Source organism: Phalacrocorax aristotelis, chromosome 1 (assembly GCF_949628215.1).
Source record: "Phalacrocorax aristotelis chromosome 1, bGulAri2.1, whole genome shotgun sequence".
NCBI classification, from domain to species: Eukaryota; Metazoa; Chordata; class Aves; order Suliformes; family Phalacrocoracidae; genus Phalacrocorax; species Phalacrocorax aristotelis.
The window spans coordinates 118,928,697-118,950,448 of record NC_134276.1 but is presented as its reverse complement, the minus strand read 5'-3'; positions in this window follow the sequence as shown (position 1 = coordinate 118,950,448).

The following is a 21,752-nucleotide window of genomic DNA, read 5'->3' as shown; positions in this document are numbered from 1 at the left end:
TTAAGTGGCTAAACAAATTACAGCAAGTAACTACAGAGAGTGATTAAATTGTTTCCATTTCTCCCAGTAAGAGTATTTTGCTTTCCATCACATACTGAGTTCAAGGCTTGATTACAAAAAAACCCCAACTGTTTCTAATACTTCTTGCATTTAATTTATATTGCATATTCCATGAACATAGTTATACAATCACGTTGTTCTTTCGATCAGTTCTATGCGTCCCCAAGGGAACAGAAAAACTGGGGGACCTGAATAGACACCAGGCTCAGATAATAGCAAGACAACATTTTGTAGCAGATTCTAAAGTTAAAAGCCCAAAATGTTTTCATAGTTGTCTATCATTATAACTCCAAAGTTCATTCCAAAATTTAACTGTGCCTGAGCATTTTGAGTTCTCAAAGTTATTTTGGTATTTGCCACATCAGTCAGATGCCCCACAACTAGTAATTTAAATTAATTTGCAATATGAAATGTTTATTATAGGTCTCAAATATTCTTACTTCACCTAACAAACTGAATGCCAGTTAGCTAAAGAAAAAAAAGTCAAAGACATACCATGACAAACACCCCAAATGCCGTATTCATCTGTTTTGATACTTACTATCAAAAATGTCTAGACAAAGCAGCAGTGACCATGTCATATAGTTGCAGTACCCTACCTAAGGAAAACATCCATGTGTTAAAATTACTTAAGCAGTGACTAGAGAGGAATGACTTTGCTTCTGCATTTCTAATAGCACGAGTTACATTTTGAAATGTGTACTGTAAATGCATAAAGCCAATTCAGAGCAGAGTTTGTAATGTCAAGCAAACACTGTATTAGCACAGTTTAAAATATGAATCTCAATCCCACTCAAATACTGACCAGCTTGAACTCCTACTGGACATTTTTTTACTTAAGGAAATTAACGACTCCATTGCTAATTCTTACTAGGACCTCACCAACCATAACTCTTAAACTATGGGACCAAACTAAAAGCGCATGGCAAGGAGTATGAACACACCTAACTTACACTAGTGTCGTTTGTTCCAACTCCTATATTCTTCTAGATTTTCTGTCTCTAATAAGGTATGAAATATACGGATTCAGATTTTATTTTAGTTGCATATTACACAAGGTAAGAAATTGCTAAGAATGCTGGACTGCAAGAGTTTATGAAAGTAAGTGAAGAAAGACTATATTGAATTACACAGGCAGAGGTAGACACTGGGCAGACAAAAAGCACTGCTGTGATAGTCATTTAAGTGCAATATGTATGTTGAAAATGCAAGGTGGTAGAAAGTGTCTTTTCTATATAAATGCTCTTTCCAGACCATACTAATTTTCCAGTTTCCACTGATGTTCTTTTACAAAGTCATCTTAAAAAGGCTGGTCAGGAAGCTAGTCCACAGGAAAGATGGTTTTATTTTGGGTTCTACTTTTCTGCATGTCTTATTTAAGCTGAGTGCTTTATCGGACTGGAATAATTTAAAAAATAATTCAAAATTATATGTCCGTAAATTGTGAGATCACAGGATAACAACCTTTCATATAACTCTTATACAACTTTATACATTTATATACATACATATATAGATATGTGTATACACACAACTTATACATTAACTCTTACACAGGATAACAAGCTCCAATAACTCTTTAGTGAAAGGTGTTCTGATTCACTAAACCTCTGAAGCTCAGTACCGACTTCTCTCAGAAAATACAGATTAAAAACATTCATAGGTATAAAAATAAAAGCACAAATCTGCCTGATTATGAAGTAGCTCATTTTAAAGCAGTTCAGCTACTGCTGCTGTCAGTATATACATGCCTGCTCTTACCATATTTTTTTTCCTGGAACTGAGGGAGAGGACACATTTTATGGCACTGAGAACATCCCCGATCCCTCTACCTTCCAGCCTTCAGCCAGTGCTTGCTCAGCAGTGCTACTATACATCCTGTCATGTGGATACAGCAGACGTACAGGTGGTTCAAAAACAGTTTATAAAAGGATGCCTAAAAGGAATAGCCAAACTCCCCTGTAAAAGATACTTTCAAGAAGAAACCAATACACATCAGCTTAATAAAAGCATACAAAAGCACAAAAAATGTGGTTGACAGAACAGCCAACTTACATGCACATTTTCTTATAATAAAAAAGAAACAAAGATATTCAGTTAAACAAAAATCAAGGAAGTTTTTAATCATGCATGCACATTACTGGCATTTGGATATTATTGTATGTATGTTCATAAATCATGTTCTCAAGGGTAATGCACAACAGCCCTACTAGTTTCCAGTTCTTTGGGTTCAACAGGTTACCACTTTGTGCAGACTGGTTTTGATCTCCAGAGTAATTTCTCCCCTGAAGTAAATTAATTGTGTCTCTGGCAGTCTAAGGTGTGAGTAGTTTCTGGATGAACTTTATTGATCTTTCTAACATCTATACACTTTTACAACCTCCATCAGAAAGCCCAAGAAGTTGAGGACCTGCACCTCAGCACAGACATAGGCACATTTATTACACTAATTAAATAAATCAGAGCAGGGACAGCTACTTTGAGCTGGCAGATTGCCTAGCACAAACTGACATACCTCTATCAAAACCATGGAACTGTACTGATTCTCAAAGGGCAGGCCTCTGGATCTCTTTCTCAAGATGGAAAATACTACCTTCCCCATTTCCCTCAGAATAAATATGCTACCCATCTCTCGATAGATAGATAGATATTTGCATATCTATAAAGGTTTTTGGCTTCATGATACAAGTGGAGAGCTTTGGTGAACAAGGCAATATATTCAGCCTGGAAATATTAAAATAGAAAAGCATTAAGTATGCACATTTTTCTTGCAGATTCCAAAGCTTCTGGAAGGAAAACTTCAACATATTTTAAATATTATATTTCAAAGAAACTGAACGGTACAACTAGAGTACCATAATCACTCCATGCAAGAGTAGCCCTACAAAATGCAATTTCTGCCTAGGGAAAAGCAGAAGCAATGACTGACTACTGTGACTCTCGTACCTGTACAATGTGCACCTTCAACCTGAAAGCGTGCCACTCAAACACGAGGTGAAAGCTTCTAGTGTTACCTGGTACTATATACATGCCTGAGTTGGAGAACCGCACAACTGGAGGCACATGTAAATGACATCTTTAATTGCCAAAAGTAGCCAGGAGCTTCATTTTGCATACTTTTCCTGGAGGCGCTGTCACATTAACCACAGGCAAAAGCACCGGCAGAGCAGCAGTCACTCTGAAGGAAGCAGAGAAGTCTCTAGAGGAACCTGCCTCTTTTCAAACTACCAACACCACTTTTTGGAGCAATCAATATATAGATATTTCCATGAGGTTTTTTTACAATGCAACACGAATAACAGATCAATTACTATAACTCCCACTGAGATTAAGTGGGGATTCCTTAGCACTACTGGCACCCTTACTTTGTAAATGCAGTCAAATCCCCCTCCTTTTGTGCTGGAGATTAAGTCAGTGACTGCATTTCACAAAGTGACTTTCTTGTTCAGTTGAATAAGTTATCAAACACAGTTACACAAAACAGATGACATTAAAGAATTTTCCTTCTCCATCTTTTTAACTATTTTACTATTTCCTCCAAACCTGTATCCCTCCAGGCATTATATACATTAAAGCACTGTCTCACTTTGATATCTGTGATCGCCATTTGGGGTTGCTGACATTTATACGGTTACTACCACTGAAAGCAAGGTACAAACTCCTTTCGTTTTGGACAGTGAGGAAGTATTCATCTACCATGTGCCAATCCTCATTTACAAAGCAGCTGTCAGTGAAAAGAATGGCTAGAAGTGATTAATAGCTACCTGTCAGCAATGTGCTCTGCCTACACCGGCTGTAATTCTGAGTTCCTAAATATACCATACAAACCCACATTTGAACCACTTAACTATTATGCTATTGCTGCATCAACCACACAGATGGCAAAAAGGATTTCTAAGTTGACTGCCAGCAGACTACTGAAAGCACACCAACAGTGGTGAAAAAATCCTAATAACCTTACATAGATTGGCATGAGAAATGCACCAGACTGACAACTTTGCAGACTTAGTCCACAAAACAGCGAGGGCAACAGCTGTGCCATCTTCTCTATACTGCCCCATCACTGTATTTCACTGCTGACCTGGAGAGACCACCACTAGAAGCAAAGAAACATTTCAGTTATTTTGGCATCTCTGATGAGGCTGCTAGCAAGGGTGCCAATTAGTGCCAGGTTTCATCATATTTGTAAAGTGGAAATGTGTTTACTCAGAACTGGGCTGAGACTACCAAATTAATTTTACATAGAGTGCTTAGCCACCGGGTGGTAACAACTTGCAGCTACTAATGATTTGGCTGGATTTGAATCCTAGAGGTAAAAAGCGAAAAGCTGTCTGTCCCACTGCTGGTCCCTTGACACATTCTGACCTCTGCTAAAATTTTATAATGAGGAAGGAAAGCTGTACAGCTTTTAGGCACACCAGGACATGAGGAAGATACCTGCTCTTACGTCACTTATCTTTTCAAACCAACTTAAGACTGCATACAGTACCACATTTAAGAGGGATGCTGTGAACACTTTACCATCTAATAGCTGAAGTAAAATTACTTGTTTGTGTAAACCACAGTCTTCTGCCAGTCACTGATGATTTTTAATGCTGTAAGATGCAGCATGCATAATACACTTTTCACTGTTTCAGTATTAGGAAACTGCTGGGCTAATGCTTCCTAGCTAAGGCCATGAGAGGTCCATTCGGTTTTATTATGCAATACATTTATTTCCAAATGGCTCATACCACAAATGTGCAAATAGCACGGAGACATACTTGAAAGAATATTTATTCATCTTACAGTTAAGGGTTCTGCCCAAATTTTGTTTAAGGAACAACTACCACTACAACCATTCTTATGTCTCTAGTACAAGTATTGGTAATTTGAAGTAATGAAGCATTATAAAATCTATGGATTAAAACTAAGCCAAATTCCTCACTAACCACCGCAGTTGAGAAAGTCTCCTTTACTGCAAGAAAACAGTCTAACTTCTCATAAATAACTCCAGTAATGTAATATCTTGTAACCCTCTGAAATATCAAGCCACCAGAAATATATATTAGGCACTACAAAATTACATGATGCTATATTTAACAAGGCATCCTTTCTGGTCAGTTTCTTCTTCACAGTCAGCCTTTGTGTGCTATTGAAGTTGGGGTTTTTTTTCCCAACAAGGGTGTTCAAATTGCTTTTAATACAACTGGGAACCAAGGTAAAGTACTTCAGTTCACATTAGAAGAGGGATTAGTATAGCAATTTGTTCAGCTGAAGTGTAATGAACTACATTTTGCCATCTGAAACTTGTAGACCTTCTCTTCCTTAAAATATGCCTTGTGAAGCTCCATGGGCAGATACCCAATTTTCATAAGGTTAAAAAAAAAAAAATAATTGTCCTGTGCTTCATTTCAGCTAGCTACCCAGAAACATTGTAAACATGCTTAAACCTTAGCTCAGCTGCCTGGGTTAGGGCCAGGCTGGATAAAGATAGTAGTCTTTCTATGATTTTATCTCAGGGTAGAATATTTAACACATAAAAAAATAAGATAGCCACAACATCTTCTATCTTCTCAAATTAATTTTAGAATCTGTTTGAGTTTGGAGAGAAAAATCAGGGTTTCTAATCTCTCCTCTTAGCCTTCTGAGTGGGTCCTTACAGGAGGGTTTTCTGGACTCTAATAGTGTCCAGGGACTGAGTCAATTTCTTATCTTTCCTAGGTGGGACATTCATGACAGCTTTAACTTCATGCAGATCCTCTGGTGTCAAGCAAGTCTTGGGCTCACTCTGCAGCTCTTCCATCCACTGTCAGTGATCCTCCATCACAGCACCTGGAGTCTAACTTAGCAACGTCTACATCTCTACCAGCCTGGGTTGAAGTTGTTTGCACTTCTGGGCTGACACCGGCATGAGTGACACAAAGCATACTAGAAATGGTCTGTTACCTCAACAACGACTTCAAGAATCAAACTTTCCTAAGAGTGGCTTTTTTCTTTTCTTAAAACACTGGCTGAATTTTGGTGCCCCATTTTTTGTTTGTGTGGGGTTTGTTTTTTGTTTTTTTCAAAGCACAAACCTTATAAACATACAGACTGAAGGGGAGATTAATTTATTTTGTCCAAGATTGGCTCATTTTCAGTCATTCAGTGGAATTTTCTGTAAAGCATGAGAAAGCTTGCTTTCCCTTTTGATTTCCTTCCTCATCCCCCACCACTCCAACCAAAAGAAAAGGACTTCTGTCTGCAGGAATGCCTCTCACTCTATTGCCCTCTTATTCCTTAACATATCTGACAAAAGCTTATCTAAGGGCAAATTACGTCTACCAAATTATGCCTAATAGTTAGTATTGCTACACGAGGCAATTTAAAACAGTTATCATTCCTCAAGCTGCTGCTTCTTAGATGGCATGCAGGATAAAGTTATCTGTCCTACCATCATAGCTGCTTTTCTCTGATATTTGGATCAGGACTCTGGCCTTCTCTGCACTACTATATTTGTAAGATCTATAGTCCCCTCTTACCTTTTCTTTCTTTTTATTATTTTGCAGTGCTGTAACCAGATGTGAAGACAGGCTTCCAAATGGGCTACAGCTGGCAGAGTCTGTAACCTCAGCATGACTGCCTTCAATTTGTACTCATCAGCTTTTGCTTTCATTTCACATTTGGGCATTGTGCTTGCTTTCTATGTATTACATTTTTTTGTTTCAAAAGGGTTTTCAAAACATTCTTAACAGTAACTCCACACTCATCTAAAACAAAACTTGAGAGCAGTATTGGAATTATGTTCTTTTAGTTCTGCACTATTAATTTTTAAAAAACTTAAAAACTATGCCCTTAAGCGTAAACTTTCAAGCAGCATGTGAGAGTCAAGTCATCCAGATTCCAAAACCTACCTCAGTCTTTGTGAAGCATGTACCTTGTGATTTAGCCCCAGCTGGCAACTCAGCCCCACCCAGTGGGACGGGGGAGAGAATCAGAAGAGTAAAGAGTGAGAAAATTAGTGGGTTGAGATAAAGACAGTTTAATAGGGAAAGCAAAAGCCACGTGCACAAGCAATGCAAAACAAGAAATTCATTCCCTACTTCCCATCGGTAGGCGGGTGTTCAGCCATCTCCAGGAAAGCAGGGCTCCGTCACAGGTAACAGTTATTTGGGAAGACAAATGCCATCACTCCAAACATCCCACCCTTCCTTCTTCTTCCCCCTCTTTATGATGTCATGCTCAGCATATATGGTGTGGGATATCCCTTTGGTCATTTTGGATCAGCTGCCTCAGCTGTGCCCCCTCCCCTGTCTGGCTTCTTGTGCCCCTGGCAGAGCATTGGAAGCTGGAAAAGTCCTTGACTAGTGTAAACACTACTTAGTGACACTTAGCACCTACATAAGAACAACTAAAACCTCAGTGTGCCATCAACACTATTCTCATACCAAATCCAAAACACGTTATACAAGCTACAGTGAAGAAAATTAACCCTTTCCCAACCAAAACCAGAACAGTATAAAACAAGAAACATACCTCCTGACTAAACACCATTTGCTTATCTCTTCTGTTTTGTACTACTATTAAGGAAGTGGTATGGTAAAGTTATCTTTATGTCCTCTCCTAGAAGATCAGCATGATCCAGATGTGCTAAAGGAAGACCATAGCACAGCCAGTTTGGAACAAAGCCCCCGCCTCCAGAAGAGTCCTGGCTGTTAGTGTCGGGAGAGGTTGATGTGAGTTGTATACCACAACAGCTCACCTGGCTCCCTGGGGGCTGCAGGGAGGGTCTGCTTCATGCCAACGGACCTTCACTCCTAAAGGTGTTCCACAGTATAAAATGTCTAAACGATAATGCTGGGAAATCCATTGAAGCAAGTAGCTGTTAAATGGCTGGTTTTCATCCTTCTACAGAAACAAAAATGGGGGTACAAATAAGTTCCCATGCTACAACTAAAGTACTTTCTAGTACAATCACAGATGGTTTTATTATTCTTTTCACTCACAAAAGATTTCAGATCAAGCAGCTTACTAAAAAGTAGATTTTTACCTGTCCTTTCATCTTTGCCACAATTTTACCCATCTTCAGTATCTATGATGTTCCACAAAGATTCAGCCCCCTTCAAATCTGTTTTCAGCGCTGAAGCACTGCTAAGCTTCCTTCTTACTTTGTTTACGCTTATGATACTTTCCTAGTAAGCCTCCTAAATACAGCAAAGCATACATCTTTTCTTTTAATAAACGTCTTTGAGTAATCACTCCTGTTAGGAAGTCCACGTGCCTTTCTCTCGGTAGTCCTGTATTTTTATATATTTATAAAGGTAATTGCACACCGGCACAAGACAGAACATCCCTGTATATTATTCTGTTCTATTTCTTATTAATCATTCCCAAAGCAAGCATTTAAGCTATGCATTAACATTAGACGAGTCACAGCACTGTAAAACCAGAACAAAGTCATTCTATCCCTGTGAGGAAATTGCAGGCAGTATTACACAAACCATCTGAACTCTGCCCCATATCCCAGTTCTTTAAAGCCTAGCACTTACCCTAGAAAGCTCTATTATGGATACCAAAATCCACAAGACCTACTTTTCATAAAAAACTTGCTGACAAAAAAAGCTTGCTAATCATTTGCCTTCACTAGACATTAAAATAAAACATTCTTCTTTCACTTTTTAATATGCTTTCCAAGGTTTTTGTTTATAATGAAGAGAGGAAGAGATTTTTTTTCAGATGAAGGTAGCAATTGTTACACCCTTGACTACAGAAGCTGGAGCCCAGTGAAAAACCATAATATGCTGTGATTACATCACAAGAAGCCACAGCACTGTAACTACAACTATCTGAGCCTGAAAAGCTTGATTTATTCCTGACAGAAGTCCTCCTCTTTCTATTACTGGAAGCCTGTAACAAGACAACTCCTAAATCAAGCCTAGCTAGGGGATCCAGAGATACACTTAGGCTTTGTTTCTCTCACAGACTGCAACTAATTCTTAGGTGAAATCGTTTGTCTTCCTTAATTCTGACTCACTTTATATCATTAAGATCAACTTTGCATAGGTTTCACAGCAGAGCTAACAGGAAGCCAAGCTGAATAAAATTCTCATCTCCTTTTGTTGAGTAGCCACCAAAGCATATGGGTTGTGTGCTAGGAGGCTGGTGTATTTAAAATACACTGGCTTCCTTCCAGGTTAAACTCTTATTTTAGAGGATAAGGAGGATCTACATGGCCCTGAAAGTGTAAAATGTATGCATGGCTTTTCATATTTTTACCTGGACACAATAAATAATACAGCCCCTCAGACCTCCAGAGGTTTTGATACAGAACACCTGAAGCTGTTTTAGCAACCTCTTAATGCTTTAGCAGGTCAGTGTTTCAAACACCCACTTGTGCCAACAGCCCCCTCTCACTGTCTTTGAAGTCACAGAATCACAGAAAAGTAGGGGTTGGAAGGGACCACTGGAGATCATCTTGTCCAACCCCCCTGCTTGAGCAGCTACACCTAGAGCAGGGCGCACAGGAACACGTCTAGGTGGCTTTTGAACATTTCCAGGGAAGGAGACTCCACAGCCTCCCTGGGCAGCCTGTGCCCCTGCTCTGGCACCCTCACAGGAGAAAAGTTTTTCCTCATATTCAGGTGGAACTTCCTGTGTTCCAGCTTGTGCCCCCTGTCCTGTCTGGACAATACATGACTGAAAAGAGTCTGGCCTATCATCCTGACACCCACCCTTTAGATATTTATAAGCATTGGTAAGATCCCCCATCAGTCTTCTCCAGGCTAAACAAACCCAGGTTTCTCAGCCTTTCCTCAGAAAAGACATGCTACAGACCCCTGGTCATCTTGGTAGCTCTCTGCTGGACTCTCTCCAGTAGTTCCCTGTCTGTCTTAAACTTGGGAGCTCAGAACTGGATGCAGTGCTCCAGATGTGGCCTCGCTAGGGTGGAGTAGAGGGGCAGGATAACCTCCCTCGACCTGCTGGCCACACTCCTTTTAATGCGCCCAGGATAACATTGGCCTTCTTGGCCACAAGGGCACAGTGCTGGCTCAGGGTCAGCCAGCTGTCCACCAGCACTCCCACGTCCTTCTCAAGAGCCACTTTCTAGCAGGTCAGCCCCCAACCTGTCCTGGTGCATGGGGTTGTTCCTCCCCACATGCAGGACCTTGCACTTGCTTTTGCTGAATTTCATCAGGTTACCCTCAGCCCTGCTCTCCAGCTTGTTCAGGTCTTGCTGGATGGCAGCACAGCCTTCTGGTGTATCAGCCACTCCTCCCAGCTTGGTATCATCAGCAAACTTGCTGAGGTTACACTCTATCCCATCATCCAGGATATTGATGGATATATTAAACAGGACTGGACCCAGCACAGACCCCTGGGGAACACCGCTAGTGACAGGCCTCCATCCAGACCCTGCTCCGTTGATCATGACCCTCTGAGTTCTGTTCTTGAGCCAGCTCTCTGTCCACACTCATCTAACCCTCACTTCCCAAGCTCGCCTATGGGGATTTTATGGGAGACAGTGTCAAAAGCCTTGTTGAAGTCAAGGTAAACAACACCCACTGCTCTCCCTTTGTTGACCCATCCAGTCATGCCATCATAGAAGACTATCAGGTTGGTCAAGCATGATCTTCCCTTGCTGAATCCATGTTGACTCTGATAACCTTCTTATCCTCTACATGCCTGGAGAAGACCTCCAGGATGAACTGCTCCATCACCTTTCCAGTGATGGAGGTGAGGCTGACTGGCCTATAGTTCCCCAGGTCCTCTTTCTTGCCCTTTTTGAAGACTGGAGTGACATTTGCTTTCCTCCACTCCTCAGGCACCTCTCCTGTCCCCCACGACTTTTCAAAGATGATGGAGAGTGGCTTGACAAGAACGTCCGCCAGCTCCCTCAGCCCTTGTGGGTGCATCCCATCGGGGCCCATGGATTTGTGAGGATCCAGTTTGCCTAAATAATCTCTAACCCGATCCTCCTCAGCCAAGGGAATTCATTGTTTCTCCAGATTTTCCCTCTCACTTCTAGGGACTAAGAAGCCTGAGGGTCAGCCTTAGTAGTAAAGGCTGAAGCAAAGACTGCATTCAGCAACTGCCTTCTAGGCATCCTTTAAACCTACATTGATGTCCAAGTATTAACTAGTTTAATTAACACTTAGATCATGCAGGCAGCTCCTGGATTAGCAGCTTCCTAATGAGTTTTGCTAAAGCCTAATGCCTGAATGTCATCACCCTGCTGTTACCTTTGCTGTACAGGAGTGTAAAATACAGAACATGAAACATGCTTTAAATACCATTATTTCATGACACAATTTCCAAAGAATCCTTTCAGCTTTGAGAAAAAATCCACCATCTAAATCTTGCAAGATAGCATGAAGCATGGTTCTTCCAACATAGTCCTCCTTAATACCTTCTAGCCATTTCATGTAACTGAAGTTGCCTGACAAAAATCTAAACCTCCAAAACAATATTAAGACTCTCCTACATCCCAGGGTACGTAATACGCACATCAACATTCTCCTACTCTTAAGTAACTTCAAGACACAGTACTATTCCAAAATTCTAATGTATTTGTTTATAAACCATTAAATAGGAGGAGTCAGAAAGTTTCCATCAAAATCAACTGTTCCAAAACTGTATCTTTTCCCCACTTTAAGAATGCCCTGATTGTTGGGGTTTTTATTCCCTGTCTGCCCTACCCCCACAGCCCACCTTTCCTCCCACTACTTTGGAGAAGAATCCTTCACTTCGTTCTGGGAGGCATCCATACTTCCTGGGTACGAAATACTAAATATTTCAATACTATTTTTCTTTACAAATTGTCCCATTCTTTTCAATGTCAGTGTTTAGAATAAAAAAAATGCTGTACAACATCAGCAAGATAGCAGTTGTTTGGTGAATTGGACAGAATGTACATTTTTGTTCATCCTGAAAATCAGAAACTCTGCATCTGGACTATTGAGAACACATGTCACTACTTAAAATGAGTAATGGGCTCTCCCTTCAGTAGACAGGATAAAATACTGGCCAAGTGAACTAGACAGTAATGTTCAGATCTGAGGGTAGTACTGAGGATTAATAGATCTTTGGTGCTACAGAGGATGAAGCGCACAACCAACTGAGCACACTGGGCTGCCTCTTTAACTCCAGCTTATTCATGAATCTATACAGAAACAGATCATACCCTGTGCCATGGAGTTTCAAAACATATGCATACGTACTCCCAGCAGCTCCCCAGCACTAACTCCTCCCTGACTTAAGAAAGATGGAAACAAAACACTGCATTAGATCAGAGTCTGCAAGTGCCAATACTATAAGGGAAGAGCAGGAGATTAGAGCTAATGGGGAATGGAGGTTTTTGTTGTTTTTTTTTTTAACATGTCAGCTAACAATTTGCCACAGTGCTAATTTAGTGATTCACAGAGTATGTAGAAAATTCATGACAGGTAAATTGAAGGGCTCTTTTGTGCCTGTGGATTGAGACTCAGTAGGCATATAGTACAAATCACAGGTTGCATGTAGAATTTGAAGAAATTTTCAGCAGTAGGTTGGTGTTAGACATTCCAGAACTGGCTAGAAATACAGAAACATGTTCTGATATTTACTTAGGACCTTCTAAATAATATGGCTGAAGTGAAAAATTAAGCCACAACTCCTATGCCTTCTACGATACCTATATAAGAATACACAATACAGAAAATCCTCTCATACACAATTTCCACTGCTCTAACTCAATGCCAAGTCATGACTTCTCTTCCACGTTCTTCCTGGTTGTCTCCTGCTGACTAGAACTTGCATCCTTAGAATTTAAACGTACATTTACTAAAATATCAGGAAACAAATTATACAGCTTGACAACTGAAGAGGCTGGCAAGCTTTACTCACCTAGAAAACTATCCAACAGTCAACACTCCTCAAAATAGTAAAAGCATCAACCTTCTCCTGAAACAAAATAAAGGCTGTCATAGCATTTGTAAATCAAGCTATATACAAGCTTTTTTAAAACGTTATCTGGAATACATGTAGTAAAGGAAAGTATGCCCAAATATATTCCTCTCCAGTTTAAAGGTTAAAGTTCCTTAGCAGAATTTGCTGAATAATGAAAAATAGAAATGCAAACTACTAACTTGAGATTCAAAATTGCTGTGAAGTATTTTACCACCTCTCAATTGATTCTCAGACCTTTTTTTTTTAGCAAATAATTAAAACAAAGACCAAAATAGTTAACCTCTTCCTGAAGTACAATTTTTCCAGCTTCCAAGTTTTTACTGTCCTTTAAAATTCTGCAGATCTATCTACTGACGTACAGAATACTGGAGCAAGTTTACTAATGCAGAACCTCAGCTCCTTTTCCAATGAGTTTTTTGCTGGCTGGGTGAGATTAGCCTATCAATGCTTATGTCTGATGCACAGAAAATTTCAAGGATGAAATAAAAAAAAAACCAGCTGGCTACAAATTCAACACTGTATAAATTCTAATGCTTTTTTAAAAACAGCCATTTCATCTTTTTAGAATAGCCCACGCGATCAAGACAATATATTAACACTGATGCAATGTCTGTTTATAGCAAAACTACAGTTAAACTGCTCATGTGTTTATATGGCTGTGGTATGGTGATAACACATGAAAATGAAGACTCTGAAGTACCATTTTGACATAGTCAGAACCCTCAGTTCCAGCCAGGGACAAGTTACATATTTCTCTGCTTAAGTTTTTCATGTATTACTCTAGTTTCATCCTAGTTTCAGCAGTTTCATTCTGCTTGTTCATATCTCAGCTCTTAAAAGACACTAATTTATTAAACAGACTAACTAGGTGTTTGGGGAAAATTCCTTTTCTTCATTAATTACACAGGGATCTCCATCTCTCTATTAAGTAATGAAACTAGATTAAAACTTTTTTCTGCTCATTCAAACTAGGAAGGAAAGTTTAACACCCCCTCAGCCAAGGACTCCCACTCCCACACCACTGAGACATCACACGTTGGACAGAGCACATGACAACAAAACACGTAGATACAATAATATACAAATTTTATCATCAATAGAAGACATACAATAAAAAAAACCCCACAGCCTCAAAATATTTTTAGGTTTTCCCTCCCTCATCACCTTTAATAAGCCCAGAAATAAGAAGAGTTTTCACTGGAATGGGGCAATTAGCTATAAGGCTTACAAAACAATTTTGGAATCTCTTTCATTAACTGCAAAAACAGTATTTATAGATTCTGCTATAAATGGTTACACTACACGTTCTCATCTTCCATCACTATGAACAGCTTTATTTAGATCTTTTCTCCCTTTTCCAGATGAAGACAAACTATTTCAGTTTATAATTCTCGCAGACTGACATTGTCTTAAACATGGCCATGACATTAAGTAAAGATTACCCGTCAAAACTCTAAGCACCCCAAACACAGAGGGTCATTTTTTAATCCCCACTTTTCAGATTGATCTAGAACCTTTTGCAGTCAGTAGTCCAGAATGCATATCATCTTTCTTTGTCACTAGGTCAGGCCTCAAAACAGGTAAGAAATATTGTGGAAGGTCTTACTTGTGCCACTGGTGAGAGCCAGGGGAGAGATTTAATAGTCATTAGCGTTTTAGGATGAAGGAAAGATTGGGAAACCAAAGACAGAGAAAAGTGGCATCGGAGTCCTTTCTATTCAACACCATTGTCTATTCAGAATGCACCGACTCCAATGTATGCAGCTGGTGAAGGTACACAGTACAGCTTATCTGAAGCATCTATTAGTGTTACTAGTTAAAAACTCAAGCCCAGATAAAATGCTTTTGGTGTAACTCCATACTATGTCCTTCCAGTAAGAGAAATTATGGGAAAACAAGAAAGTATGACCTTAAAACAGGTTTCTCCCTGAAATCCCAGATAACCAGAGCAGGAAAGCTCAATGCTTTTGCTTCCTGCCTAAGATGACATCACAGCAATACAGAAAGTACATGCTAGAAGAGAACAGGGGAAAGAAAAAAAATCACCACCATTGTAACACTATGCTTTACAGCCAAGATGACAAAACAAACTGTAACAGTTCTAATACCTGCATCTAAGGCACTGTAGCTTATATATTCATATAAAACTTTTGTAGTCTAAATTCTCCGGCCAGTTTCTCTCGCTTTCATCATGACCTCAAGGTGTTTTCAATTCTTGCAGCGTACCTTTGTTCTACCAATAGAAAACATACTCTGACAGCTTTGAACAGTCAAACCAGGCGAGTTTTGCCTTTTCATAATTTGTATTGTAATCTGCCAACCATCTAGGACAAACGTGGCTGCTCTAACACATTAAAAAAAAATGAAATCAAGGTAAAAAGGAACAAGCCTCCACAAATCCCAACTTATCCATTACACAATCAAATGGGGTACACCACCTTTTGTTGTTTGTACAACTTGCATTACTTGCCACTATCTCTTATTCATGTAAGAGCTTTAATTTGAAGCTTAGAGAATCAATTGTTTATTTTGATAATGTCTCCCTACTACTTCACATGTAGTGCAGTTTCATTTGATTTTATCTCTGTATGTAAGGATAAAATAGCTAACTCCAAAAGCCTTTATAGAAACACCTCTGCACAAATATATCCAGAGTTCTGTATTTCTTTGCCTTTTAACTTGTATTCCTCTTCAACTCTTCAAATGCTGGGGAGTTGCAGAAACAGCAGCTCAAGTGCCACTGGCTTGTGCAGGCAATACTAATAGCAAGGCAGCAACAGCCATTTCTACATTGCATTAAAAAAAAAAGTAAGAAAAAGTAAAGAAGAAAAAGAAGAAAAGTTCCCAAATGCTGGACAAACTTTATGTTCTAACAATTATTCTCCCCACACACACACACACAGTAAATTGCCCATAGAAAGTCAAGGGACATTTCTCAAGTGCCTCCAATAAAACTGAAGTGATGAGCAAATTGTGAAAGGGTTGGTTGCAACTACTTGAACCAAAGCCAAACTCTTTTCCCCAGCTTATAAAGTCCATTGCAGAAAGTTCCTCATATATATTGCATTCTCATGCTTTGCTAAGAGCAAGACTTAACTACCAATAACTAAATTCCAGTTAAATCCCAAACTCCCATTTTCACAGCCCAAAAACCTCAGGCTGTAGTAGCTAACAACTTACATTAGACATCCTTACAACTGTATTAAAGGAGAAGTAATATTGTCTTTTGAAAGCAGCAGCTTAATTTAAAAAAAAAAATACTGAAAAATGAAGTGATACCAGAGCCATGGATGCCTGAAGAAGAGCACTGAGACAAGGAGGACATTATACACACTTTCAGTAACACCATACTGAGTACTACTAACCTCAAAACCTGTATGTTACCTAGACAGTAATCTCCCAGCAGGATGCCCCAAAGGCATCTTGGGGTTCCCCAAAACAACAGCAGCTGGGGAAGGGCAGGATTAGCAGGCAGCCTCATTTGCTTCTATAGAATTCACCTGGTCCCCTTCAGTGCTCATCAGGAGACTGACAGGGTCTACCACAGTAATCCAGAAACCTGTGTCTGCATCTTTGTGAAGCCCATGCGAACCATAAAAACCTGCAACTACACCTCAGCCTGTGATGAGAGACAAGACCAAGGCCCAGAAGGATTCCTCTCATATTTTGTTGTAGCTGTGGGACATGTTCTAGAAGTGCAGGCAGCACATGAATCACATAAAAGTTATAGGAAAAGTTGCCCAGTACTTTTCTTTAACAGATAAACTGCTGGGAAGTAAAGAAGGCTTTCTCAGGGGGAGGCAGCAAAGAGATTTTTCTGATTCCTAATTTTCTTCTCTACGTATCAGGCTATACTTCCTTTATTGTCAGTAGTAGCTGAGTTCAATTTTTCTTGTTCTACTTTACATATACATTTTACATTCTGTTTGGTTATTACAGAACTCCTTTACCATATAACTGAAATACCACAGTTTAGAGACAGAACATTGAAAAAGTATTAATGAGCTTAATTCCTTCATATCCTGTTTTTCTACTACTAAAGCAATACTTAAACCTTTGCTAAAAGGTGACATTTTTATACAGCTTATGAAAATGCAGTTAAATACTTTCACTCATAATGACCGGAATAGACATCAAAGCAATGACAAATGAAGATATGCAGAATGAATCCAGAATGTTCCTAACTATTCTTAATATCATTATAGTGAATTCCTTTGTCTCTAGAGTCTATTCTCAAGGCATAGTTTGCTAATACAGAAAACACAACTGAAACAGCTGACTTAGTAAGCTTAAAAGAAAACCCCACAAAACAACAAACCAGCCAGCATAGAGACAAAGCAGTTACTTTTTCCCTGTAAGAAGGTATATGGCAAGTAGCCCAAATTATTACCATTTTTCACACAGATTTATTTTAGATGCAAACACCTGGTGCACTGAATCACTTGTCAGCTCTTCCATTACATCAAGGCATGAACCCCTCCCTGTGCAGCTTGATCTTGTCATTAACTGATTTTCACAGAACCACAGAAAGGTAGGGGTCGGAAGGAACCGCTGGAGATCATCTTGTCCAACCCCCCTACTTGAGCAGGGACACCTAGAGCAGGGGGCACAGGAATGTGTTCAGGCGGGTTTTGAATGTCTCCAGGGAAGGAGACTCCACACCCTCCTTGGGCAGCCTGTGCCCCTGCTCTGTTACCCATTTCCAAGATCTGAAAAGAAAATATGGCTCCAAGACACTTAATTTAGGAGGAAAGGTTTTCTATTAATGAATAAACTGGGAAGTACAGAGAAGTCACTGCACTCAGGGGGCTTGGGGGGTTTTGTCTGGTTTGGTTTTTTTGGTTTGGTTTTATTTGGCTAGGTTTTTTGTAGGCAAACCCTAGAAAGGAGCTCTAGATCCCTAAAGAAATCTCCCTCTGTCCTGGCATAGCAGACTGTATCTTTTGGGAGTCTTGAGATGAGATGTGTGCGTTTGTTTGACACACATATCCCCCCACAAAGAAGTATCTTTTCCTTCAGAACATCATGCAAATCACTTTTGACCAGCACAGGTCTGTGTTGAACAGGGTCTTAACACAAAATTATTACATGCTCTGCAAAAACTCTTGCCCTGCTTTTATGCTGAACTGCTGGTGGTTTGACTTGTAATGGTTATCTCCTCTGAGGGGATTCATCACGGTGAACACAAATATAAAGAAGCATTTCTGGCAGCATCAATGGGATTACAGACCTATAAAAGTAATAAAAGGTGCAGCTCTGTTCTCAGCCCACCAGTTTAACTTCCATTGTCCACCTACTATAAAGAGCACTAGGAGAGTGTATTTGCTTGTGAAGAGGGGGGAAGGAAGGAAACACTAGTCAAAGACAGGCTGAAACCTCCTTCTTTGTACAGACACTGAAAGGATCTCAGGATCAGAGCAGGATTTTAAGGACGTTGTACCCTTCACACAAGCAGATGATGGGGGAAAGGAGTGAGAAGAGAGAAGCCACATCCCCTTATGAGAATAAGCTTACCTGCACTTACAGTCTCTTGACTTTCCAGTGCTTTCATGAAAAAGGCAGCCAAACTCTATGAAAGTCACCATCATTTGGGACAGGGGTGGGGGAGGAGAAGGAGCACATCGAAGAAAGAAGTAGTTCAGAAAGTCAGAATGTAGTCCTGTAATTGTACCAATTTACTGGGTCTACCTGAGATGGAGCTAATTTTCTCACGGTAGCACAGGTGGTGTCATGTTTTGGATTTGTGAGCAAGAAAGTGCTGAAAATACACCAGATTTTAGGCTATTGCTGAGCACTACTTGCACAGCATCAAGGCTTTATCTTTTTCCTCTGCTCTGTCCCTACCAGCAAGCAGGCCAGGGGTGGGCAAGAAGCTGGGATGGGACATAACCCAGACAGCTGAATCAGATCAACCAAAAGGATATTATTCCATGCCATATGCTGTCATACTCAAGAATAAAAATTAAGGGGAAGGCAGCTTTGGGGAGGTAGCCATTGCTCAGAGACAGGCTGGGCATCGGCCTACTTGTGGGAGGTGGTGACTGCCTTTGCATCACTTCTGGGGCTTTTTTGTTTGTTTGTTTCTCTTCATCTTTCATTCACTTATTAAACTATTTTTTAACCCACACATTTTCTCAATTTTACCCGATTTTCCCCCTCATGCTGCTGCAGGTGAGTGAGCGAGTGACTGGGTGATGGCTTAGCTGCTGACTGCGGTGAACGAAGCGCAATCAACTATTAGGGAAAATAACCTTTAAAGAAGTATCCAAAGTACTATTCCAGCTATTTTCCTTCGATAAGTAAGGTGAAGAGAGAAATAAGGAGGCTAACGTGATACCGATAGCACTGAATTTAAGAGTCTAATTTTTAATAAAATGCATTATTCAAATTAATGAGATTTAAGACACTCATTTAAATTCAAGAACAGAAATTTAATAGCAGATGTTAACTGAGCTCTCTTGTTGAAATGAATTTGTGTGAAAGAAATAAGATGTACAAGAGTACTAAAGTGAAAACTTCTGTAGCAACCTGGTCTTTCACTTGCAAGACTTCCTTGTTTTCAGTAGGATTTTCATTCAAATTATTAAGACTACTTTAATAAGAAGAAAATAAATAATATGTGGAGGTGCTAGGACAGATTATCCCACAAATATTGATGGCATAACATCTTCATTACAAGAAAGTGCAAGAAAGGTAGTGGTAAATGGCTTGATGTCCAGATGGAGACAGGTGATGAGTGGTATCCCTCAAGGGCCTGTACTGGGACCAGTGCTGTTTAATACCTTCATCAATGACATAGTGGGATAGAGAGCACCCTCAGCAAGTTTGCAGATGACACCAAGCTGAGCAGTGCAGTTGACATGCCAGAACGATGGGATGTCATCCAAAGAGATCTAGACAAGCTGGTAAGAACCTCATGAGGTTCAACAGGGCCAAGCTCAAGGTCCTGCACCTGTGTTGGGGCAACCCCTGATATCAATACAGTCTGGGGGATGAAGGGATTGAGACTAGTCCTGCAGAGATGGACTTGGGGTACTGGTGGATGAAAAGATGGACATGAGCCAACAATGTGCACTTGCTGCATCAAAAGCACCAAGGCCAGCAAGTTAAGGGAGGTGATTCTGCCCCTCTACTCCACTCTGGTGAGACCCCACCTGGAGTGCTGTGTGCAGCTCTGGAGCCCTCAGCACAAGAAGGACATGGAGCTGTCGGGGCAGGTCCAGAGGAGGGCCACAAAAATGAGCTGAGGGCTGGAGAACCTGTCCTATGAGGACAGGTTGAGAGGGTTGGGGTTGTTCAGCCTGAAGAAGAGAAGGCTGCGGGGAGACCTTATTGCAGCCTTCCAGTACTTAAAGGTGGACTAAATGGGAAGGATGGGGGCAATCTCTTTAGCAAGGCCTGTTGTGACAGCACAAGGGGTAATGGTTTTAAAGTAAAGGAGTTTAGATATAGACTGGATATAAGTTAAAAATGTTTTACAATGAGAGTGATGAAACACTGGAACAGGTTGCCCAGAGAGGCAGTAGGTGCACCATCCCTAGAGACATTCAAGGTCAGGCTGGATGGGGCTCTGAGCAACCTGATCTAGTTGATGATGTCCCTGCTCACTGCAGGGGGGTTGGACTAGACAACCTCTAAAGGTCCCTTCCAACCTAAACCATTCTATGATTCTATGATTCTATGATTTTATTTCAATGAAACAAAGCAAACAAAAGAAAGCCACCATGCGATCTCAGTGGAGGGAAGCATTATCTTAAACATACAATGCAAAGCATGAAGACGCACTGGACAGACAAAGTTACCAAATTTTGCAATGAGAAGATGGTCCAGAAAGCAAACTAATTGGGAAACCTTCAGTTTCATTAAGAAACAAAGTTAAAAGCTACTGGGTAGAAGGACTAAGCGGGGGGGGTGGGGGTGGTGAAAGAAATCACTGAGGAGGAATAAGTGTTTTGCAAATAAGCAGAATTACACACAGTCCCAACGTAACCACTCAGAATGCTGCAGAGTGAAGCAGCTTGTGACACAGACGTAATAGCCACGCTTTCCAGAGAGCAGGAAAAACTACTCAACTCTTAAACACTTTTTAACTTGTGGTGTACAGAGGAATCAGGGAAGAGAGCAGCACCTTTACAAAGTCTGCCACCAGCAAAATTTACACATAGAATTACTCTGTCTTTTTCAATATTCACTCAACTCTTACCCCTGTAATTACTCACGTTTAAATGAACAATAATCCGGCTTGAAAGACACAGAAGGAAAAACTCTCAGTTTTGTTTCACATATGTCATTTCAAATGATAACATAGAATGGAAACTGCAGAGTGTCTGTTACCTACAGAAAGAAACTGAAAAACTGAGTTGTTGTATAGGCAACCACTGTCTTCCTTTTCTTCCCTAACTCATGTTATTCCTTCTGCTAACTGTATGGGTTTATTTAATCAATAACTTAATTGAAACTTCGATAATAATATTACCATATTCATTGCTAATTTTGCAAGGCCACAACTTTATTCAGGGCTCTGTTTACAGTTATCATTGCTATCATTTGAGTTTATCCAGCCTATAGCATTAATAATGCAGATAAACTTAACCAAGACCCATAATTCCTTCATCCACTGCAATAAAGTAAATGGTACATTTACAGTTTGGAGCATTAACACAGTAAAAATGTCAAGAGCAGAGTTTTCTTCCAGTTAAACGGACAAAAGAAAGCCTTCTATTTTTAATTATTTTTGTATATCTCTGATTGAAAAACAGAGCTGGAAATCACTTCTGGAAACAATA